This window comes from Triturus cristatus, chromosome 3_1, assembly GCF_964204655.1.
Source record: "Triturus cristatus chromosome 3_1, aTriCri1.1, whole genome shotgun sequence".
Classification (NCBI taxonomy): Eukaryota; Metazoa; Chordata; class Amphibia; order Caudata; family Salamandridae; genus Triturus; species Triturus cristatus.
The window spans coordinates 1,168,998,347-1,169,024,349 of NC_140583.1; positions in this window are offsets into that span (position 1 = coordinate 1,168,998,347).

Genomic DNA, 26,003 nt, shown 5'->3' on the forward strand with positions numbered 1-26,003 from the left:
AATATGGCTAAAAACTTGTGGCTCATCTGTGTTAGATCCATATACTGTGCAAATAGTGAAGCCTAAGTTCATTTCGCATATTGCCCATCTTCCTAGTGAATCCGCCTTACACCTTTTGGCCCCCCCTAGCCCCACTTTGCCAATTATGGCCACGCCACTTATCATAGAAGTCTGGGATGAACATGACAACAATTCATAACCTTTAAAATTCAACCAGTGTTTTTTGCTCCACGGTAAGTGGGTCTCTTGTAGGCATATTAAATCTAAGTTTATCATATTTAGATACTGTTCAAACTTCCCCCTCTTTTTCCAATTATTTAATCCTCCTATATTAAGAGATCCAATACTAAGTTTAGACATTGTCAATTTTTAAATACTTCCATAGCATCAACCTGTTCGGATACCTGAATTCGTTATAAGAACCCATCATTTGTTTCAGATTTCCTCCTTTATACGCAATCCCTTTAGCAGTACGACCTCTCTTTGGTTTTTTATTTTCTCCCCCCAAATCCACCATACATCCCCCTTTCCCCCCCTCCCATCCCCCCCCTCTTACCACCCCCCCTCCTGCCCCCCTTCGAGGCATCCTGGGTTTAGACTCACCCAGCTGTTGATGGCCGTGTGATCCACCCGCCTGAGCCTCCTACCTGGCCTGCTACTATATAATCACGCTAAGTGTCAGCCTTACATCCGATAACAGAAGTTAATAGTTGATCGACACTGAATGTCTCCTTTTATTCAGTTACCAATGTTTTACTTCATACTTGCTTCAACCTCCTAAAGATAGACCTCCGCCTGTATCTCACTTGTGAAGCTCCTTGTTGTGCCTTTATATGTTATTTTTAATCGTGCCGGATTTTGCAGATAGACTGTTGCTCCGAGTTTTTCAAAGGGGGCGAACAGCTGTCTCATTCGCCATCGTCTCTCGACTGTTGCATGTGCAAAATCCGGTCTTACAAAAAACTTAAAGCCCCTATATACTCTTTGAGCCGTTGGCCTAGCCAGATCATATATACTGTCACGTACCACAAAGTTTCCAAAGTTGACTAGGAAAGCTCTCGGATATTTAAGTGATTTCTCTGACCGTTTTGGTGTTGTCAGTGGAAAGCGATGTGCTCGGCATACTTCTTTATCCATTTCCCAGGAGTTAAGTTCCGGGAAAGTGGATTTCAGTAAATTGATCATAAAATTTCTTGGGTCACTAGCTTCCGAGCCCTCGGGGATCCCAAGAAATCGAAGATTGTTCCTTCTTGTTCTATTTTCTTGGTCTTCGACCTTTGTCATTAGGTCTTTGATTATACCCTCGTGCTCCTTGGCTTGGAGTTGTAATTTGCCAACATCTGATTCCAGGTTTTCTGCTCGAATTTCTACCGAACACATTCTAGCCATAACTGTCTTCTAATGCTACTAAAACTTGACAACATAACATGTTTTAAAACAGTTACCTGTCAGCAAATACACAATGTTACCAAATGCTTCTCTCACAGTGGTTCCCAAATGCACACAGACTTACTGTGTGATTCTAGACAAACAACACTATCCCTTGCACTATATCAAAACACATTTCTTCATCTAGAAGTAGTACTACATTTTAGTATAGAAATATAACATAACTCATTTCACAAATTCATAAACAATGACTGGTTTCTAATTCTACCAAAAAATAAAAACTGCACAGTTATCTGTCTACAAACACATGAAAAACACAAATGCCTATCACAGAATGGTTTCTACATGCACACACATTGTAGAGAAAAAAGTACTCCCTACACTTTAGCAGGAAAAATACATTAGTCTGATTAAAATAGTCTACATACATCCCCTCACAATTAAATAACTCATCTTTCAAGTTCTTTTGTAGATTAAGGAGTATATCAATCACTCATCATATTTTCTTGTACAGAATCTCTGCACTGTGCACCTCTCAGCAAAAGCAAAGAATGAAAAAGTTTCCCTTTCATTTTCCACACATATACATGTAAACATCAAATCACAATCCTTCGCACATAAACTCAAAAGCAAACACACACTTCTATTGGTTAAACATTTCAACCCTTTCCAACTGAAATACATTTCAAACCTTCCCCCAATCTGCCTTCTGCCTGTTACCATAGAAACAGGTCATGGAACACTGCACTGAGCTCACAGGTCACAAGTCCAGCACACAATGTTCCTACAAAAGACAGGAAGTGTGCTTGACTTTTCAACATATCAGCTTATCATATATAATGTTCCTTACAAACTGTTTTTTTAACCAATAACAATCATACCTGTAAAAAACAAAAATATACACCCTACCTTTCAGTGTAGAAAGTTGTTATACAACCAATGATTTCTTGTCATTTTTCAAAAAACGTTGCCGTGGATCCGCGCACCCACCGCAAGAGAATCCGTGCATCCAACGCGATAGGATGCGCGCACCGTGCGCACATTTCGCCGCTTTTTTTTTTTTAAAAAGGGGGGCCCCAGGGGGTCCTTCTGGGACCCCTAAGCACCTCTAGAGGGTCAGAGTATTTCCACTCTGCCCCCTTTATTTGTTTTACGCACTTATTTCCCTTGCTTCTTCAGCCTCGCTTCTACCGAGGCAGAAAATGGCCGCCAACAGTTCCTGGTTTCGAATGTAGAGAGACGCTCGACAGCCAATTAGCATTCAGCGCGCGATCGGGAGGGTACGCGCTCCGTTCGGGGAGGGTTCGCTTACGGTGAGGGTACGGTCCGCGGATCCTCCGCGGCCATAGATATCACTAACTTTTTTACCCTAATTTTCTCAGGAACTACTGAACAGATTCACACCAAATATGCAAAAGGCACGAGTCCGAACTGAGGACTACCCCTTTGCCAAATTTGGTGTCATTCCGTTCAGCGGTTCGGGCTGTAGCTGCGACAACAGATCCTATGGGAAATTGCATGGGGAAAACGTGTTTTGGGACCCCCCTTTTTTCTCGGCCCCCGCTTGACGAATCACCACAAAACTTTCAGGGTAGGAGTGGGGCGGAGCTGGCCAAAAGTTTGGAGAATTTCGCGAAGATTCGTCAATCGGCGCCAAAGAAATTCCCAATAGAATGTTGCGGATTCCCTATGGAAAATAGGTCCTAACTATAACTATCTACTGGCGACCGCCAGTAGATAATATATATATATTTTGCACAACAATCCTCCTGGAGGGGAGGAAAAACGGGCCGCACTCCCAAAGTATCAGTTGCAAACGTTTTTATTCCTTTACATCAGGGCCGTAGCAGAGCTAGATCTACGCGTTTCGATGCCGCCTGGCACCTTGCTCACGATCAACTCGCTCTCGGACAAAAGTCTCGTTAAAAAGCAAACCACTTGCTATGACGTCACTTCCTGTTTGTTTACAGGCTCAATGGCTCATGGTCGTTGTAGTCTGTCAGCGATATTTTTCTGAAACGAAGGGTTCCTTTACTTGCTGCTTTTAGGCTTTGATAACTCAATTGTCTTTTGAAGCTTTGATGAATTAATGAAGTTACTCATTTCGTTCATGGTTCCCTTCCCATTTAGATTGTGCCTTTGTTTCTCATTTTGTCAATAAAGTTATTCTGTTGTTTCTCGTTGTTTCTTTTTCTTTATTTTTTCATCTTTTTTGCTTGTTGCTTTATTTACTAGTTCTGCCCCAATCCCCTACATTGAGTTTATCTTTTATTTGTGAGGTTACAGAGTTTCTCATATTGGGGCAGGTCCTAACCTGGTGCTTCTCTCACATCGATGTTCCCAGAATAACTTGCATTTCCCAATGATTAGTTTCTTATTTTTTGTGTGTTGTTAGTCATTTGCACAAAACGATCGTTCTGCTTCTTTATCTTTTGTTTACTCCATCTGCGAGACTTCTGTGAGTTGGATTTTTATTGGGGGTCGCATGACTTACTTCATTTGTATGTTGCCAAATTACCTCAATTTTCGTTTATTCCTTTTCCGATTCTTATTTTAGAGATGAATGTATAACTCCTCAGATTGATTCAGGCCATGGGGAGTGAGAGTTCGCAGGTTTATGATGTAGCGCGACTCCTTCTGGCGCAACATTCTTTCACGATCTCCTCCGCGTTCTCTTTTTGGAATTGTCTCGATTCCAAAAAATTTCAGTTTCTTCCAGTCTCCTTGGTGCTTCTGTTCCATATGTTTAGATACTGCATTGGATCTGTCTTTGTGGATGGTCGCCCTGACGTGCTCCATGATTCTCTTTTTTAATTCACAGATGGTGCTCCCCACATACCTGAGTGGGCAAGGGCATTCCATTACATTAATTGTGTATTGCGTCTTGCAGGTGATGAGTTGGCGAATTTCCCAGGTTTTATTGTTGGCCAATTTCACCTCTTTAGTTGGTTTCGCTATTTGGCACATCTTGCAAGAATGGCATTTGACAAATCCTTTGGTCTTTAGCCACGTTGGTTCTTTCTTTTTGGCTTTGAAATGGCTGTGGATCAGATGGTCCTTGAGATTTTTAGCTCTTCTGTAAGTTACCGTGGGATGTTTTCCCACTATCTTTTTGACCGTGTTGTCCAGTTGCAGTATCTTCCAATTTTTCCTCAATATTTTTGTGACTTGAGTGCTTTCTTGAGAGAAGTCCATGATCATCCTTATCGGTTCTTGTTTCTCATTGTTGTTTGTTTGCTTTGCCGCCAGGCATTCCCCTCGAGTTTTTTCGTTAGTTCTTTTCAAACAACGCGCTATTATACCAGGATTGTATTGTCTTCTCCTGAAACGTTTTACTGTTCTCTCACTGTGGGTTTGCCATTCTGTTTCTTCACTACAGATCCTACGGATTCTGAGGAATTCCCCATATGGGATGCTGGAGATCAGGGAGCTTTGATGGAAGCTGGTTGCCTCTAGGGTAGCATTTGTTGCTGTTGCTTTTCTGTGCAGCGTGGTATGGATCTCATTATTTCTGATGTAAATTTCCGTATCCAAGAAAATGACCCTTTCTTTGCTGATGGTATAAGTGAATTTTAAGTCATTTGTAGAGTTGTTAATTACATTGAAGTACTCTTGGAATTCCATCGCTGTTCCATCCCAGATTATAAGCAGATCGTCGATGTATCTCTTCCAGCTGACGATTTTATTTACTGCTTGTTCATTGTTTGTGCTCCACGCGAACTCTTGCTCCCATAGTCCCATGGCTAAACAGGCATAACTCGGACTAAAGGAAAATCCCATGGCAGGAAGCTGTAATCCAAGACCCCTCCGCTATCCAACACTTTCACTACTGTTGCACTCACTGGAGTGGGAATAGAATTGTTTACGCCTCTGCCATCCGGATGTATGACGTTACAACGCACACTATTACAACGCATGCACTTACAACGCATTTTTTACAACGCATAATCCATTACAACGCATGACATTACAACGCATGACACTACAACGCATTTTTAAAAAATACCTTTACAACGCACTACCATTACAACGCATACTACCTTTACAACGCATACCATTACAACGCATAATATTAAATTACATTTAAGGTAAGTATTAGATAGTATAGGGGTAAAAATTACTATTCTAACTCCAGGGGGTGCAACAGTAGGGTAAGTGTTGGATAGTGTAGGGGTACAAATTACTATTCTAACTCCAGGGGGTGCAACAGTAGGGTAAGTGTTGGATAGTGTAGGGGTAAAAATTACTATTCTAACTCCAGGGGGTGCAACAGTAGGGTAAGTGTTGGATAGTGTAGGGGTAAAAATTACTATTCTAACTCCAGGGGGTGCAACAGTAGGGTAAGTGTTGGATAGTGTAGGGGTAAAAATTACTATTCTAACTCCAGGGGGTGCAACAGTAGGGAAAGTGTTGGATAGTATAGGGGTAAAAATTACTATTCTAACTCCAGGGGGTGCATCAGTAGGGTAAGTGTTGGATAGTATAGGGGTAAAAATTACTATTCTAACTCCAGGGGGTGCATCAGTAGGGTAAGTGTTGGATAGTATAGGGGTAAAAATAACTATTCTAACTCCAGGGGGTGCATCAGTAGGGTAAGTGTTGGATAGTATAGGGGTAAAAATTACTATTCTAACTCCAGGGGGTGCATCAGTAGGGTAAGTGTTGGATAGTATAGGGGTAAAAATTACTATTCTAACTCCAGGGGGTGCATCAGTAGGGTAAGTGTTGGATAGTATAGGGGTAAAAATTACTATTCTAACTCCAGGGGGTGCATCAGTAGGGTAAGTGTTGGATAGTATAGGGGTAAAAATTACTATTCTGACTCCAGGGGGTGCATCAGTAGTGTAAGTGTTGGATAGTATAGGGGTAAAAATTACTATTCTAACTCCAGGGGGTGCATCAGTAGTGTAAGTGTTGGAAAGTATAATGTAATATTATGCGTTGTAATGGTATGCGTTGTAATGGTAGTATGCGTTGTAATGGAATGCGTTGTAAAGGTAGTTTTTAAAAATGCGTTGTAGTATCCTGCGTTGTAATATCATGCGTTGTAATGGATTATGCGTTGTAAAAAATGCGTTGTAATGATAGTGCGTTGTAAAAGTTGCATTGTAAAGGTTGTTCCCCCTGCCATCCAGCACTTTCCCTACTGTTGCACTCATTGGATTGGGAATAGTAAATTTTACCCCTCCTCTATCCAGCACTTACCTCCTGTTGCACTCTTTGGAGTGAGGATAGTAATTGTTAACCCTACGCTATCCAATACTTTCCTTAATGTTGCTCTCACTGGAGTGGGAACAGTAATTGCAGACCTGTGCAAGCACTGGTACAACCTGCGAAGCCGAGCCAAAGAGAGAGTGGCAGAAAGGCTGGCAAATGCTAAGAAAACTGGAGGGGGACCATTTGTGAGATTTGCAAACGCATGTCAGCCCCTGGTAAAGGGTACCACAGGTACCCAGTGCACTGTGACCAGAGAAGGCCTCTAAGGGCTGCAGCACTTATTGTGCCACCCTTAGAGGTCCTGTACCCTGACACACATACACTGCCTTTGCAGGCTGCGTATCTTGGTATAGAACAAAGTGAAGAGTCGACATGGCACACATCTCTGTCTACCATGCCAACAAACCACTGACCTGGCATAGATCAGACACCCCTCTGACAGGGGACACTATACCCAAGGTGAGGGTACAGGTGCATGGGCCCTGTACCCCTACAGTGCCTAAGTCCATTCTTGGGCATTGTAAGTGCAGTGCTGCCATTAAGAGTATATGGTGCTGGGGTTTGTCATTACGAACTCCACAACACCATAATGGCTGCATTGAAAACTGGGAAGTTTGGTATCAAACTTCTCAGCACATTAAACCCACACTGCTGCCAGTGTGGGATTTAATGTAAAATGCACAACAGAGTGCATGTTGCAGGTGCCCTCTGAAACTCTACCAATTTCTAGTAACCTGACTGAGTGGCTGCTTAGGCTGCCACCACCAGACATGTTTCTGGACCCCTGGGTCAAGAACCTGCTGCTCTCGGGGGCCTGAAACAATGCACATCCTGGGACGAGGTGCCAAGCCTCCTACCCCAGGATGGGCAGGGTTCACGTAGGGGAAGCTTCAAAGGCATGGCGCCTTTGTGAGCCTCTCCAAACCAGGGGCAGGCTTCTGCCCCGTCCCACTGGAGGGTGGCATGATAGGGGGTGTACCCACCCCAGGGAAGGGACCCATTGGTCCCTGCTGTTTTCCTACCTGTAATGCCCCTAAATCTAGTATTTAGGGGGCACCCTGAACCTTGCTTCCTCAGATCCATAAACGACAAGAAGAAAAGAAGAAGAAGGACCGAACAGCCGTGCAACCAGCTAACAAGAGTAAGACGCCCACTGACTTGGCCCCAGCCCCACAGGTCTGTCTCCCCTCAAACCAGCTCCTGCGAAATCCCGGTGTGTCCTGCAGCCAGCAGCCTCGAAAACCCCAGTGGACCTTCCTGCCTGCACTTCCAAAGACTGCAACCTCTGGCAGCAACCGGAAATCGCAAATCCACTCTGCACCTACCAAACCCGGCCCGAGCTCGAGTGGAAAAACACCACGAGGAGGTCACACCGGCTATCCTGACCGAAAATCCAGCGACCCCTGACCTGCCTCAAGCCTCTAGCCAATGCCTGCAGCCTAAATTCGGAAGGCCCCTCTAACCGCGACCAGGAGCTGGTAAGAAGATCCGACCCCAAAAGGCACCCCTGTACCCGATGGCCCACGGCCCTGTTTGTTCAGAGAAATGGTGCCTAACCAACCCTTAACTTCTCAACTTACCTCTCGAAGTAGTGGTCGCACCCAGAAGTCCTTTGTCTCCTTGCCTGCAGTGCTTTTGCAAACCAGAGGTTCTCCATTGAAAACAACAGGGCGCCCGACGTCAAAACAGCACTCTGCACCTGGCCGCCCCAGTGCCAATGAGGGGGCACCTTTTGTGCTTCTTTGTTTCCCCATTTGCCCTAACCTAAACCCTAGGAGCTTTGCTCCCACAACCCAGTGGCCAGCAACCGGAGGTCCCCTATCCCCCATTGGAGAACACTGGGCCTCAACACTCTGCACCCGGCCACCCTAGTGCCACTGAGGGTGCAACAAGAGTGCATCACTAACCCTGGGGGACCCCTGAGTCTAACCCCAGAACCTTAACTCCCACAGTCGATAACTTACCTGCGAACCGATAACCTCTTTTTCCTCAATAGGATAACATTGATAATTTTCTTCCCAAAAGTTTCTAAGTGTGGAGTTTTAAATCTAAAAATATTCTTTAAAAATCGCACAAATGGGGTCGTGGCCACGCAGCGGAGCGCAATGGCCGCTTAATCCTCTAGCTCCGTAAATCCTGTCTTCCCTGCGTCTATCCGTTACCGTAATCCGGTTCCCAAGAGGAGAAAACAGCATTGGAAGGTGAGTGGAACCGTTGCTGGGGACTCTCGAGCTCGAAAATCGACTGCAGCTAAAGTTGTGAGTCCCATTTGCCGCAGGCCTGCGACGTTGACTGGAGTGCCAGAAACGGCTGCGTGGGGAGCTGGTAGAGACGACCCGATTTAGCGGCAGACCCTGGAGCCGGACTGCAACGTGGGAAGGAGCATCGCCGAGATGGGTGGCGCCCGCAGGACCCGCTAGACAGTGGACCGGCCGACGGAGGGATGGCGGCAGAGCCACGAGTGAAACCCAGGGGCTCCTAGGACAGAGTCGGAAAGAAAGGGAGGCCTGTGAAGCACACAATGACGATTAGGCTCCCACTACATACCAGGAGAGGTGGTGAGGAGCGATGGGGTGCCAGTGGTGGTATTGACGATCGGATCAGGCCCCCCCTTGCCCCCTCTCTTCTCAGACCCATCCCGCCCTCCCCAAGACCAATCCGGTGGCATAACAGAGACTACCTTTCCCACCCCATGGTGAAGGTGCCAAACATTATAAGGGGGAACCCATGCTTGCTTAGAGGCCCTGCTGTGCACCTGAAAGAGTCTGGGACGCAGCTAAGTGGCCTAAATGAGGATTCCCTGGGTGTGTGAAGGCACGAACACTGACTGAGCCACAGTACATACGCATCACTACCTGCAGTGGGGGGCCAAGCCTGCCGCCCCAGATTACCCCCCAACCTTGAAAGAAAGGCATGTGAGGGGTAGAGAACTGCACCATTACCCCCGGCGGACCCTCTAACCGGCAGACCGATTAGTTTGTGGCACCCAGCGATAAAGAGATGGCTCCACATCGAGTCCAGGGAGTGATAGAGGCCGTGTTGCAGGGTCCTGGGCCTACACAGATGTAAATATGGAAAAGACCAAAACAACAGGGGCAAAGGGCTCCAAAATGGTCCAAACAAACAAACTCGACCGGTACGCCTTCCCCAAGGAAACACTGCACGAGCTACACACCAGAGGTAAATCCATGGGTGACCGGGGAGGAGAAAATCAGGAGTTGACCCTGAAAGACGGAATGGAAGCAATAACTAGTATTAGGACCTCTTTGGAACACAAGATGGACTCCATCTCGATCGACGTAAACCATATCCAAGCAGACCTCACCAAACTCAATGAGAAGGTCAAACAAATGGAAATACCGATGACAAGCCTAGTTGGGGACGTCACACAACTCCAAGGGGATGTCCGTGACTTGCAGACCTTCCGCAAATTCGCTGAATACAAACTGGACGATTATGAAGGGTGGCACCGGCGGAACAATATACGCATTCTGGGGGTACCAGAGAGGACAGAGGGGCAGGCACCAGACCTCTTTGTAGAGGACCTTATCCTTAAACATATTCAACCCAAAGGCCTCAGCAAATTCTTCGTCATTGAAAGGGTACACAGGGTCCCAGGCGGGCGTCCGAAGCCGGGGACCCCTCCACGCCCGATATTGGCGAGAGTCTTGAATTTCAGGGACAGACATGTGATTCTTCAGAATGCCAGGACAGCGCCTCCTCTCCGATACGACAATGCCAAAATCACCTTCTTTCCGGACTTCACGCAAATGGTGCACAGGGCAGAAAAGGTCATTCTTGATGGTGAAAAAGAAGCTCAGAGAGAGAAAGGATTTAAATATGTAATGCTGTTCCCAGAGCGCCTTCGTGTGGAGAAGGAGGGACCAGCCTGGTTCTTCGAACAACCGGAGATGGCCTCCGACTGGCTTGAAAGCCAGACAGACCACAACTCTAGCCATCATAGCAGTGGCGACGAGTCGGCCTCCCAGCCGAAGGGATGAACAAGCCTAAGATAACGATGGGGCCTCATTGGACCTGCATTAGTACACAGATGTGTTGAGTCAGGTACCGGGGACACATGGCTGCTACAACTCCCCGGGAGTCCTCTCCCAGCCATCTGTACTTACCATTGTTAATCATGACTCTTCTTGGGCAGTGCATTGCAGCAATTGGGGTGGGGGGACAGGGAAACGGAGTAATGTGCCCCACTTATATCTACTTTTAGTTAATCAACAGGGTGACAGGCACTCTGCAAGTTCTAAATGGACAGTTCCACGCCCAGAGTGCAGGGAAGAGGGGTGGGAGTTGTGGGGTTGGGGGTTTGAGTTTGTTTATTGTTGTAGTTTTAACATCGACAATGCATATTGACTTCATTGCAGAGGATACAAAGACTTATTTTGGACTCAAAGAGTACACAGTGGGACTAAAGTGCCAAAATACTGAGCTGGAATGTTAACGGGCTTGGGGATAAGGTCAAACGAAGTGTGGTCCTTCAATATATTAAAAGGCAGGCCCCTGCTGTGGTTATGCTTCAGGAAACGCATTTGGTGGGAAACTCATGTAAAGCAATGCACAGAGGGGGTTACAAAATGGTAGCTCATGTGGGATTCACGACTTGCTCGCGGGGCGTGGGTATTATGATGAAAAAATCATTCCCCCTCACCGTGAATTCCATATGGACTGACTGGATATATAGAAATTATGGGTATATGGGAGGGGAGCACCATAACTCTTGTGTCAGTCTACATACCACCTGGCCTGCAAGCTACCACATTTAAGGACTTGGATGCTATCTCACTCGCGCTGCCAGATGGTTTGCTAGTGTTTGGGGGCGACCTCAACTCAGTAGTCTCGGGCACATTAGACCGCCATCCCCCATGGGAGATAAGACTGTCTTCTCGCTGGCTACCAGACTTTCATGAGGCCCTGGGGCTAGCTGATGGGTGTAGAACATATAACCCAGAGAAAATACAGCATACTTTCCACTCGGTAGCTCACCGCAGTCTTTCCCGCATAGAATACATTCCAGTACCTGCCCCGCAAGTGGCCACGAAATCAGACACGTCGCCAGGGGCATTTCTGATCACTCCCCTATGTGGGTACAAATAGTCCTCAACCAAGCAAGGGTGGGGAGACTTGCCTCTATCAGCCCATGGTACCTCCATGACCCGATAATCCGTAAAGACCTCATCAAAGCCATAGATAACTACTTTTCCGAAAACAAAGGGACAGTAGACTCTCCTCAGACTCTATGGGAAGCTTTTAAGTCAGTAATCCGGGGTCAAACCTTGTCTCTAATATCTGGGCTGAAAAAGGACAGGCAGAATGATATTTCAGAAGCTGAGACAGAGATCTACCAGATGGAAAGTGAATTGGAAAATGAGGTCACACTAGAGACACCTCACTCGCTAGGCCTCAAACAAGACAACTATAAAGCACTAGTAACTGACAAAGCTAGAATTCTGGGGGGGGGGGGGGGGGGGGAAGCTGGGCAGAATATACGACCTGGGAGACAAGGTGGGGAAACTCATATCTTGGCTTGATAAAAAAGAGTGGGCGAGCAGACTGGTGCCAGAGATTAAAGATACAGGCAATGCTCCCATTGCAGACCCGCAGGATGTTGCAAACCGATTCACTAGCCATTTTAGTGCTGTATACACAGCCGTGGCCCCATACACTGAAGAGGACTCTCACGACCTTTTGCGAGACATTACACTCCCCACACTCTTGGTAGAGGACCATAATTGTTTGGATAGTGCCCTGACGAAGGGATGAAATAGCGCAGGCAATTCGATCATTAAACTCAGGAAAGGCACTTGGTCCCAATGGTATTCCTATTGAGCTCTATAAACTCAGTCCTCACAAACTAGCCCCTTATTTAAAAGCCATGTTTGATGAGATCAAGAAACGGGGGATATTACCAATAGATCAAAGAGTGGCCACTCTCGTCACCATCCACAAAGAGGGTTAATCCAAAACTGACTGTGCTTCGTACAGACCGATCTCTCTCCTAAACGCAGAACCCAAAATTCTGGCCAAGCTCCTGGCTAATCGTCTAGTAAAAGTAATTGGGGACCAAGTACACCCAGATCAATCAGGTTTCATGCCGCACCAAAACACAGCTCTTAACCTGCGCAGAGTCCATGGAGTTCTAGGTAGGGCAGCCACGATTCAAGAGCCAGCTATAGTTGTATCCTTGGATGCGACTATGGCATTCAGTACCATAGAATTGCCCTACCTCTTGGCCTTGCTTGCAAAGATGGGGTTTGGCCCGGGCTTCACTCAATGGATACACCTCTTGTATCAGGAGCCCATGGCACAGGTTGTGGTCAACAAGAAAAAATCAGGCACATTTACGCTTAGCTGTGGGACCCTTCAGGGATGCCCGCTTTCACCTCTCCTGTTTGCCCTAGCTGGAACCACTGGTGGCATGGATCACAAGAGACCCAGTGATACCATAACTGCGTTGGGCCCCAGAGTGGGAGGACTGCATCTCACTCTACGCAGATGACATACTATTGTACCTGGCCTCCCCCAAGAAGTCCCTGGTGGCAGTTTTAGACATCCTGGCAGTATTCGGCAGGTACTCTGGGTTTTCCGTTAACTGGACCAAGTCCCTTCTATACGTCCTCAAGGGAGACCCTTCTTCCCCACCGCGAAACTGCCCAATACAAATTTGTACAGTGGGCTTCAAATACTTGGGAGTATTTATCTCATTAGATCAATCACTCCGTTACAAACACAATCTTCTCCTCTTGGAAGACGCTTCCCCTATCACTATTGGGCAAAGCAGCTCTTTTTAAAATGATGTCCTTACCCCTTTTTTTGTATACCCTGCAGAACTCGTTAGATCCTGTTCCGATGTCATATTTTAGAGAAATTGAGGGACTCCAGAGGGACGTGTTGTGGGACGGGAAGCCACGCATCGCTCTGCACAAGCTCAAAATAAACTGGTATGATGGGGGTATCAGCCTCCCAGACATCAAGAAATACTACTGGGCGGCACATCTTGAGGCCATCAACCACGGTACATATGGCCGGCCTGACGGCCCCGGATATAACATGGACAGGTGGCTCCTCCCCGGGGGGAATTATAATAGGGTGATCTATTCCAAACCAGGCCGGTACCCATTGACAGGCCCTACTAAACACTCGGTCAGCATCCGGCATGCTGCCACTGAATCCCTTGGATGGGGACAAAAACTAACTCTGGCCACTCCACTATGGGACTCCCAACAGTTGGAAGATCTATGGAAGTCGAAGGGATTCGATAGATGGGAACTCATCGGGATCTCATAAATCAAATGTGGGAGGGGGGCAGGGTGAAGAACTTTATCACTCTTCAACAGCAATACGAGCTAGCTGACACAGAGAACTTTCAGTACACACAGGTCTGCCATGCACTTCAATAACTTCCCCCCAAAGTTCCTCCCCTCCTAAATCTTCTCCATTGGAAGACAGAGTGCTGGATGGTCACTTGCCTGAGAAAACCATATCAAATAATATATAAGAAATTGATAAACAATATGGCAGATCCCCTCCAACCACAGTGGGAGAAATGGGTAAGCGATGGCATCGAAGTGGATGATGAAGAATGGCGGGAAGCAGTGTCCTCCCCGAGAGTGGTTGCGATTCCAGCAAGACTTAGGCTTGTGCAGCTCAAAATCCTCCAGAGAGTATACGTCACAGGACCCCGACTGGTATAGATGGGAAGGGCTGAGGGAGGAGAATGTAGGAGACAGTGCGACCAACTAGGTACGTTCATGCACATTATATGGGAATGCGAACACATACAAGCCTACTGGCGAAACATACACGACATTATAAATGAAGTACTCTCTGTCGTCCTTCACCCAGAGGCACGTAGGTGCCTCCTGAACATATGGGAACCCACTGACCTGAACACTTATCAAACACAGTGGGCTACATTTGGTTTCATGGTGGCAAAGCGGAACATTGCACAGTTATGGGGAGCGACACAACCACCGGCAATAGCAGCCTGGAAAAAAGACCTTGATTGGTGCATGCACAGAGAAAAGACGGTATATGCGTCCTGGGGTTGCCCCAAAAAGTGGTCCCATATTTGGAGCCCATGGAACTCATACCGAGGAGAGATATGCCATCCACCGCACAGGCTTGAGCATGAAGATGCGCCTATCCCGTAACTTTCCTCGCAAATACAACGTTGTAATAATTGGCTGCTGATTGTCTTCACCATGTATGCCTATGCTGAATCCTCTGTACTATATATTTTATGTCGATGACTGTTAATAAAAAGAACTTTAAAAAATAAAAAAAACTCGCACAATTAACGAAAACGTATTACTTACCTGTTTGCAGGAAATGTCCCAGTGCTGAATTTAGGTATCCAGAGTTAAAAAAGAAACTTAAAAAGTAACTTACCAGTAATTTACTGAAAAAGTCTATTAATTTCAATGTACTTTATTTGCTAAGTATTGCAACCTACTGCATCCCCTGTAAATCAAACAAAGTACAATTCCTATAGCATTTTCAAACTGTTCGACAATCTGCAACTTACTACTGGGAAGTATTTAATGCTTACGTGTGCCAGGCTTGCTTGGTCCCAAAAATAAAACAGTATATTTTTTATACAAAAACAATTGGCCTAGAGTTCAGTTCTTGAGTTTGTGAATTCATTTGCTGACTGAGTGTGTACATCAAATGCTTAACACTGTCCTCTGATGCTGCCTTACTGCTCGACCACTCTACCACAAATAGAGAGTAAGGTTCTATCTAACTTTAACCTCTACCTACCTCTGGAGTTACCTGGACTCTATACACACTGTACCTCATTTTGGTGTAGTATATATAGAGACAGTTTCCTACATTGGTGGGTCAGCGGTGGGATATACAACTTGCATTTGTTGGACTACTTGGTTACCACCTGATCACACGACAGAACTCTTAAATTGCCTTTAGAATTCTGATTTTTTCAAATTGGCATTTTTACCAAACTATTAAAAGTCTTGTTAGGGCCTTGCTTTAGTCCCTTTAGAATTTTAGATAATAAAAAGTCACTGTAGTCTAGGGTAGAGGGGTTAGAACTTTTTTGTTAGAATATCTCAAAAACAGAACACAGCTATTAAAGAAGATAACCACAGTGACATACAGGACATGGTTGAGGAGCTTGACCTTACCCCTTACCTTCACTTGTCTTTCAAGGAAGCAAGGTCCTTATTTAAAATTCAAAATATACCAATGGGCCCTCATCCAACCAAACAAAAGCTCCAGGAGCTGTTGGCTGAGTATTCAAAGGCTCACCCCTCTGAAAATGGTGATGACCAGTCAGAGGGAGAAGGAGGTAAGGAGGATGAAGAACGGTAGCCACCTCCACCACTTCCTATGGAAGAAAGGAACCCTGTTTCCTTATTTCCAAGAATCAACCCATGGGGACCTAGAGGCAACACAGGTGACTTAGGTTCTGGTGAGGACATTGAGGACAGCCTCAATGAGGAGGACAACTTTTAGCAAGGCTGGCCAAAAGACTGGATCTAGAGTCCAGACTCTCGGCTCTAGAGAAAGAAAGGAGATGGGTTAGCACCAATCAATGGTGGCAGCAATCAAAATAATAATGATAAAGAGCAATCTTACGATCCTAAAATCCCCAAAGGGATTGTCCCTAAATTTGAGGAGGGTGATGACATCACTAAATGGTTCACAGCCTTTGAGAGGGCTTGTGACATGAGAAAGGTGAAGAAACTTCTCTGGGGGGCACTCCTGTGGGAACTGTTCTCTGGTAACTGCAGAGACAGACTCCTGGCCCTTTCCCGGCCAGATGCTGGGTCTTATGACCTCATGAAGAGAACTCTGATTGAGGGATTTGGTCTCATAACGGAGTAGAGAATTAGATTCAGGGGGGCTCACAAAACCCAAAACCAGTCCTGGATTGATTTTGTAGACTACTCAGTAAAGACACTAGATGGTTGGTTAACTGGATACAATGTGCATGACTTTATTGGAATTTACAACTTGTTTATGAAGAAACATATTTTAAGCAATTGCTTGAATGAAAAGTTACATCAGCATTTGGTAGACCTAGGCCTAATTTCTCCCCAAGAATTGGGAGAGAAGGCAGACCACTGGGTCAAGACTAGAGTGACTAAGACAACCACTGGGTGTGACCAAAAGAAAGGGGTTACAAAACCTCCCCTGGGGAAAGGTGGTGAGAATCCCCAAGATAAAAAGTCTGAGTCTTCTCAAGGGCCCCAACAACCTGCACAGGGGGGTGGGTCCCAAAACTCTTCCCAATCTGGTCCTAGATACAGCGGCAAGAACTTTGATCCTGCAAAGGCCTGATGTAACAACTGTAGCAAGTTGGGACACTCAACTGGAGACAATGCTTACCCTAGGAAAAAGGCCCCTAGTCCTACAGCTACTCCTGGTGTAGCAAGTCTCCAGATGAGCTCAACAATGTGCCCAGAGCAAATCAGGTTGCACACTGAAGCAGTTCTAGTTTCATAGGGGGAAGTTGAGTGAGTTTGTCACTATAGCTGTGTGGCCACCCAACTTAAAGAGGCACTTACAATACCCTTGGATCAATGGAACTAGGATAGAGGCTCTGAGGGATACAGGTGCCAGTGTCACTATGGTGAGAGACACACTGGGTTCCCCTGAGCAATACTTGATTGGGCATACTTACCCAGTCACCAATGCTGACATTGTTACCACCAACCATGCTATGGCTATGGTTACTAGCCTGAAACAGGTAGTGGTCTCTCTAAAACTACCTGCTGCATGTCTGCTTGGCAATGACCTGGAAACCCGGGCATGCAGGTACTGCGGGGCACTGCTCCATCGTCACTTGGAGTACCCGGATAGGGACAAAAGGTGGACAGTATGTGTAAACATGAATTCTTTCATGAAGGTGTGCTGCTCCATCAAAAGGCGTACCCCGCAATCTACAGTCAACAATATTCAGGAGAGTGGTAGTGCCACAGAGGTACAGGGAGTCCCTCCTAACATTAGCTCATGACATCCCCCTAGCTGGACATCTGGGCCAAACCAAGACTTGGGAAAGGCTAGTTAGCCACTTTTATTGGCCCCAGATGCACCAAAAGTTGAAGGAGTTTATCAGCTCCTGTGTTACCTGTTAAGCCAGTGGCAAGACAGGTGGCCACCCAAAGGCCGCCCTGATACCACTGCCTGGGGGGGGGGGTTCCCTTTGAAAGGTTAGGTAATAATATGCGCTGGCTTAGGTGGCGGGAGGTGGTGACTAACGACATGTCCATAGCAAAAATAGAAGCCGACTTGGCCGGAGCTATTTTGCATCTAGAGGGCGTACTGGCAACCGACGAAGGTTTGACCCAAGTAACTGGCATACATGAGTTATTCTTTGAAGGATTAAAGGGACATTTTCTGAAGTCAGTCACTGAAAATAAAAAGTACCCTCCTAGGCGGCTCCGTTGGTACGACAGGGAATGTAGAAATGCTAGATCGAATCTATCTGCTGCTCTTTCAAGTGGCAATAGGACTTACATCCAGTTGGCAAGGCAGGCTTACAAAAAATACCTTGTGCAAGCCAAAAAGAATTGGGATGAGCTCTTTTGGCAAGATCTGAAGGGAGCCAGTTATGGGAATGATCCTAGAAGGTTTTGGAATATTATTAAATGGAAAAGGGGTGGCCAGCCTGATATTCCTCTAAATTATGTGGCCCAGGACGAGTGGCTTAAGTATTTTAAGCCCCAGTATGCCTGTAGCCTTTCACATATTCCTTCTGTAACAATCTCATACGTTTTTTACAGCAAAGGCCCTTTCAGCCCTAAAGATGCCTTTATAGCATTGGCCTCAGTAGCTACCCGACGTGCACCTGGATCTGACGGAGTTCCGTCTGATGTCTTTCTCCAGAATAAAACCTGTTGGAGCAAGTACATTGCACTAGTGGCCAACGCGGTGGCTGAAGGTGCCCCTGTACCAAAATCGTGGGGGGGGCGCTATTATTATTCCAGTTTTTAAAAAAGGCAATAAGGCTCTCCCGTGTAACTACAGACCCATTAGTCTGATAGACACCATTCAGAAGATCATTGGGAGGATGGTCTTGAATCTAATATTAGATTGGGAAGAGGACAACAGGGTTCTATCTACATTTCAAGCTGGCTTTCGTAGATCCATTAGCACAGTGGACCAGGTCTTTCGCTTTATCCAATTATATTGGAAGGTTGTGGCTCTGGGGAAAGGCAGTCTCTTTGTTGCTTTTGTCGACTTAAGAGCTGCCTTTGACCTAGTCCCACGCTCTAGGCTGTGGCTTGTCTTAGCAAAGTTGGGACTTTCCCCGGAAGTCCTGACTCTGGTTATGAGACTACACGAGTCTAATTTTGCTAAAGTTCAATGGGGAGGCTTTAATGATGTTACTCCTGAGTTCCCAGTTGAGTGTGGTGTACGCCAAGGCTGTACTATAGCTCCGACGCTCTTCTCTTTGTATATAAACGGGATTGTAGATCTTATGCTCAGTGTCCATACAGATGCTCCCAAGCTGGCAGGGATAGTTACCCCAATATTGATGTTTGCGGACGACACTCTTATTGTGTCAAAAACGCCAAGTGGTCTGCAAAGAGCCCTGTCTGTCTTTGACGATTTTTGTTTAGCCCAGGGTCTGGAAGTAAATGTGTCTAAGACCAAAATCATGGTTTTTAATCCACCTTCTAGTTATAGAGCGAGGAAGTTTTTCATGAATGCTCAGCCACTAGAGGAGGTCAATAGTTTTATATATCTTGGTATGCACATATCTAATGACAACAAGTGGAGCAAGCATATCATGACAACCTCCCTGAAATTTCGGCAGATTACTAGGGTCTTACTCAACGAGTTCAAAACCTCCCTCACCAAGCCGATTAAACCTGTTCTCCAAGTTTATGAGGCAAAGGCTCTAAGCTCTGTCTTGTATGGGGCTGAGCTATGGGGTCTTGACTTGTTGAGCCCATTAATGGTAGTTGAAAATAAATTCTTTCGTAGTATTACAGGCCTTCCCCAGAGTACTCCCTTGGTCCCTTTAAGATATGATCTAGGTAGGAGAGCTATCCTGGAACTAGCCAATCTCCGTCCGGTTTTATACTGGCGGAGGTTGTGGACTACTCCGGAGCTCTCGTCTTATGCCAGGGGGCTCTTGGATGTCATCAAGTCTGATACTTTTCATAAGGTTGGTTGGTTGAGGAAGATACGTGCGGCCCTCGTAGACCTGGGCTTGGTGGGGTTGTGGAATGATCCAATGACAACGATATTCCCCTCAAAGAGCTCTTTGAAAATGTTATATTGGGAACATATTGATTATAAGACCTGGAGCCAAGTCAACCGTTCTTGGATGACTAACTGGTTCTTAGAGATAAAGGTTACTCCAGCCCTAGAAACCTACTGGGACTTGATTACTAAACCAAGTGACAGGAAATTATATTTTCAGCTACGAGTAGGTTCCTTGCCACTCAGGTCCCTTACAAGTAGGTGGTCGAGTGCTGGTAATGATACATGCCCAGCATGTGGCATGCAGTCTGAATCAATTGGCCATTTTCTGTTTGTCTGCCCCGTCTATATTGACCCTAGGCGTATCTGGTTGTCCCCATTGTGTAGGGTTTTGGGCACAAGGAGTAGTCTTGTGGCCCTAAGTATCTTACGTACTAATACCCTTCCGATTATTTCTATTGGTCTTGCCAAATATTTGGGCTGGGCATGGAATTTAAGGAATAAATCGGTACGCTCACTCTGCTAGTTCTCAAGTGAGCCTTGTACGGTAGGGCCAGGGAGTACTCTTGCTGTTTTATCTTTTTGTATTTATATATGTTATCCCACCATCTAGTCATCTGAATTACTGTTTAATCTCTTTTTATATTCATATTTTAATATTTATTATATGATGTATTTTATGGTTCCTTGCATCCATTAGAGTGCTTTTATTGTACTTGTATTTATGTGATACTTGTGTCTTTTATGGAATTTGAACTTTCGAATAAAGACTATGATGATGAAAACGAAAGGTTAGGTGTGGACATAGTGGGTCCATTTGAACCTCCCACAGCATCAGGGAACAAATTCATTGTAGTGGTAGTGGATCATGCCACCAGATACCCTGAAGCAATTCTACTTAGGACTACTACAGCTCCTGCAGTAGCCAAGGCCCTCATTGGTGTCTTCACCAGGGTAGGGTTTCCTAAGGAGGTGGTTTCAGTCAGAGGTTCTAACTTTATGTCTGTTTACCTGTAATACATGTGGAAAGAGAGTGGAGTGCAGTACAAGTTTACTACACCCTATCACCCACAAACCAATGGCCTTGTTGAGAGATTCAACAAGACATTGAAGGGCATGATTATGGGGCTCCCTGAGAAACTCAAGAGGAGATGGGATGTCCTCTTACCATGCCTGCTCTTCGCTTACAGAGAAGTGTCACAGAAGGGAGTAGGTTTTTTCCCCTTTGAACTTCTGTTTGGCCATCCTGTGAAGGGACCACTCTGTCTTGTAAAAGAGGGTTGGGGGAGGCCTCTCCAAGAACCCAAACAAGATATTGTAGACTATGTGCTTGGCCTAAGGTCCAAAATGGCTGAGTATTTGAAAAAGGCATCCAAAAATCTTGAGCCGAGCCAGGAGCTTTAGAAGCACTGGTATGACCAAAAAGCTGCACTGGTTGAATTTCAACCTGGGAAAAAGGTGTGGGTTTTGTAGCCAGTGGTACCAAGGGCACTCCAGTACAGATACAGTGGTCCTTACCCTATCCTAGAAAAAAAGAGTGAGGTCACCTACTTAGTTGAACTGGGCAAAAGCAGGACACCCAAAAGGGTTATCCATGTGAACCCCCTAACGCTCTACAATGACAGGGCTGACATCACCATGCTGATGGTGACTGATGAGGAACATGAAGCAGATAGTGAACCTCTCCCTGACCTCCTCTCATACAGCCAAAAAGATGGGTCAATAGATGGAGTTGTCTCTTCAGACACCCTCTCTGCCCAACAGCAGACTGACTGCAAGCAAGTCTTGCAACAGTATGCTATGCTCTTTTCCATGTCCCCTGGTCTGACAAACTGGTGTACCCATGATGTGGACACTGGTGACAGTGAACCTGTCAAAAACAAAATCTATTGACAGTCAGACCAAGTCAAGGAAAGCATCTGAGCTGAAGTCAACAAGATGCTGGAGATAGGGTTATTAAACCCTCTGAGAGCCCCTGGGGCAGCCCATTGTTTCTAGTCCCCAAACCTCATCCACAGGGTGGAAAGAGAGAAATGAGGTTCTGTGTGGACCATAGAGTGCTCAACTCTGTCACCAAGAAGGATGCTCACCCTATCCCAAGAGCAGATGAGTTGATAGACAAGTTGGGTGCAGCAAAAGTTCTAAGTACCTTTGACTTAACTGCAGGGTACTGGCAAATTGGCATGGCCCCTGGAGCAAAAGAGAAAACAGCATTCTCCACACCTGATGGGCATTATCAGTTCATTGTTATGCCCTTTGGTTTAAAGAATGTCTCTGCCACCTTCCAGAGGTTGGTGAATCAAGTCCTTGCTGGGTTGGAGTCCTTTAGTGCAACTTATCTTGATGATATTGTTGTCTTTAGTTCCACCTGGCAGGATCACCTGATCCACCATGGCAAGGTTTTAAAGGTCCTTTTGGTGACCCTCAAAACCTTCCATTTACCACAATGCATTTCAATGGGGTGCTATCATGTATATTGGTCCCAAGATGACTGCTAACACTTCCTGTATGAAGTGCTGACAGCCAATCAGATCTCACAATGAGATGTGTGGTTAGGCTCCAACCAGATATGCAAATTTCTTTTTTCTTTAATATGTCAAAAACTGCTGAACAGATTTACACCATTTAAAGCAAAGAGTGCACTCTAGACCAAGAGCTAACTTTTTGACAAATTTGGTGTAATTCCGTTCAGCAGTTCCGGCTGTATTTGCGACAAATGTTTCCTATGGAAATTAACATGGAGAAAACATGTTTAGGAACCCCCTTTTTCTCAGCCCCCGCTTGGCGAATCACCCTGAACCTTTCAAGATTGGAGCTGGCCGGAGCGGCACATTAATTTTGCGAAGATTTAAAAAAGTTCAAAAGCCCTCAGATGGGCCTCAGCATGCAGGACTGTTTATTCATCCTCACCAGATGTCCCACATAATGGCTCCATAAATCCAAAGCTTTGTGGCATCCATTGTTCACGGGGTGGTGCATCTATTGCGCCGGGCTGCCGCAGATATAACAAAGCTGCAAATTGCCCTCCCAGGCATAGACGCACTCGAACACCTTGCAGCTTCAAGCTTTTAATATGTACGAAACAGCCTGCACGCCAATTTGTAATTACAGCGATCTTGTCATTTTTTCGCCTGACGCGTTTCAGTGCCAATTGCACTTTCTTCAGACGCCCGACAGTCACTTGTGCAAGGCTGGCCCTCCCATTAAGTACGAAATTCTTGCCCTCCAATGGGCTGCTCTGATGAGCACTCATAGCTTTGTGGAACATGTAGTCAGCAAATCAATACCCAAATGGGTGCACTAAATTCTGCTGTTAAAAAAGTTCAAAAGCCCTCAGATGGTGGTATATATATATATATATATATATATATATATATATATATATATATATATATATATATATATATATGTCTATACATACATTACCTACTGGCGGTCGCCAGTAGGTAGTTATAGTTAGGACCACGTTTCCATAGGAAAACCTCAACATTCTATTTTGAATAACTTTGGCGCCGGTCGACGAATCCTCGCGAATTTCTCAAAATAGGTGGGGCGCTACGCTCCGCTCCTACCCTGAAAGTCTCGGGGGGATTCGTCAAGCGGGGGCTGAGATAAAAGGGGGGTCCCAAAACGCGTTTTTCCCATGCATTTTTCCATAGGACCTTTAGAATGAGCTACAGCCCGAACGGCTGAACAGAATTACTAGAAATTTGGCAGAGAGGTAGTCCCTAGGTCAAGGAAGTGCCTTTTGTAGGTTTGGTGTAAATCTGTTCAGTAGATTCTGAGAAAATAGCCTTTAAATCAATATATATATCTGAGCCCGCTTACGGTACGCTTACCGTACGCTTACCGTAAGCGTACGGTGGCGTGCGCGAGCGCGATTCTGATTGGCTCTTAGATCTTAGTAAACATTCTAATCGGCCGAAACCAGGAAGCGGCGTCCGCCATTTTGTCTCTCGCATTGAGAGTTATTTATCAAACTTGATGCCCAAAAACATGTTACGGGGCATTTTTGACAACTCCCTCCCACACAGTCATGTTGAGGGAGTCCCCAAACATCCCCAAAGAGCAAAAACGGTTATATTTTTTTTTCGGCAATTTAGCCGAGTACGCTTACCGTACGCTTACCGTAAGCGTACGGTAATTAAAATGAAAAAAAAAAACACTATCCACACTTACCCCACCCCCTTTGTTTTTGTTGCCCGCAGGCCACCAAATGAACAGGGCTTATTGAATCTCAAAACACTATCAACACTTACCCCAACCCCTGTGCTTTTGGTGGCCGGCGGCCACCAAATGCACAGGGCGTATTATTGCAGAAAAAAAACATGAAATTATAAAATCGAAATAAAAAAAACACTATCCACATTGACCCCACCCCCTGTGCTTTTGGTGGCCGAAGGCCCCCAAATGTACAGGGCTTATTAAAGTTGATAAAAACCGTGCACGGAACGAACTGCGTTAAGTGGGCGCGCACGCCTTGAATGGCGTAAAGTAACTTAGCATTTAAAAAACCGTACAAATTCACTGAAAAAACCATAGGTTTCACACACGTTATAGTGAGGAATTAGCATTTAAAAAACCTTGCAAATTCACTGAAAAAACCATAGGTTTCACACATGTTATAGTTAGCGGAAATTTTACTGATAAAAAACCAATGAAATTGCCCCGTTATAGTTAGTGCTGGCAACTATAACTCACGCGACCGCAATCTTCTGCTGATGACATATGTGTCTTTATAAAAAAAAATATTTGTAATATATGTATAGCTAAAAATGTATGGAAGAAGACATGGGCAAATAAGTGTCTAAATACAGTATTAGCATCAGCAGAGGATTGCGGTCGCGTGAGTTATAGTTGCCAGCACTAACTATAACGGGGCAATTTCATTGGTTTTTTATCAGTAAAATTTCCGCTAACTATAACATGTGTGAAACCTATGGTTTTTTCAGTGAATATATATATATATATACATATATACATATACACATATATATATTCACTTAAAAAACCATAGGTTTCACACATGTTATAGTTAGGTGAACATTTCACTCGTAAAAAAACAATGAAATTCCCCCGTTATAGTTAGTTCAGATAACTATAACTCGCGCGACCGCAATCCACTGCTAATGACGTCACATATTACATCACTCATGACATGGTCAGTGGCATCACTCATGACATCACTGATGACATCATACTTTTGATAGAGTGACGGTCGCGCGAGTTATAGTTATCTGAACTAACTATAACGGGGGAATTTCATTGGTTTTTTACGAGTGAAATGTCCACCTAACTATAACGTGTGAAACCTATGGTTTTTTAAGTGAATTTGCAAGGTTTTTTAAATGCTAATTCCTAACTATAACATGTGTGAAACCTATGGTTTTTTCAGTGAATTTGTACGGTTTTTTAAATGCTACGGCACGTCTGACATCGACAGTAATCCTCTAATATAAACAAAAATTATAATCTTAGTGAACTAATTTGCATTTAAATAACACTCTATCAATTCCAAAATGTTGCCAGGGGAGCAAATTAGTTCACTAAGATTATAATTTTTGTTTATATTAGAGGATTACTGTCGATGTCAGACGTGCCGTGTGGTCATCTTTTGTCATAATGAGGAAATAGAGGCTCAGTAACGGCACTCAGCCATAATGTCTATTTCAATATCTCTTAGCTACTTTGACATTATACACGTAGCCCTCGTGTATATGATTTGCGACTAAACGCAAAAATTAGATATTTACTATAAGTATCTCTTTTGTTATGTCAATTTGCAAAATAGACATACCTGCCACTCAGGCTCCATAATCAACCTTTGACAGAGGTGCCCACACAGTCACTCAGACTCGACGCAAAATCCTGAATGTAATTAATACATTTTGTGTAAAAAGAACTACCATACCCATAATGCCTCATTGCGGGTAATAGTGGTGAATTGGTATAAATAAGGAAAGTGAGAAGGGACTCATGTATACTACCGTGACCAAGAACTGCCATAGTTCGAAACGCGTAGGTGAAGAGCAAATAAAACTTTAAACTTCAAAGACTCAGGAAGAGTGCGGCGTCTTTGTTCTCAACAAAGCTTGCTTTTTGATATATATATATATATATATATATATATATATATATATATATATATATACATACATATATACATGGCGACATGGTGGTGAGCTAATAAACATCACTATCGACGA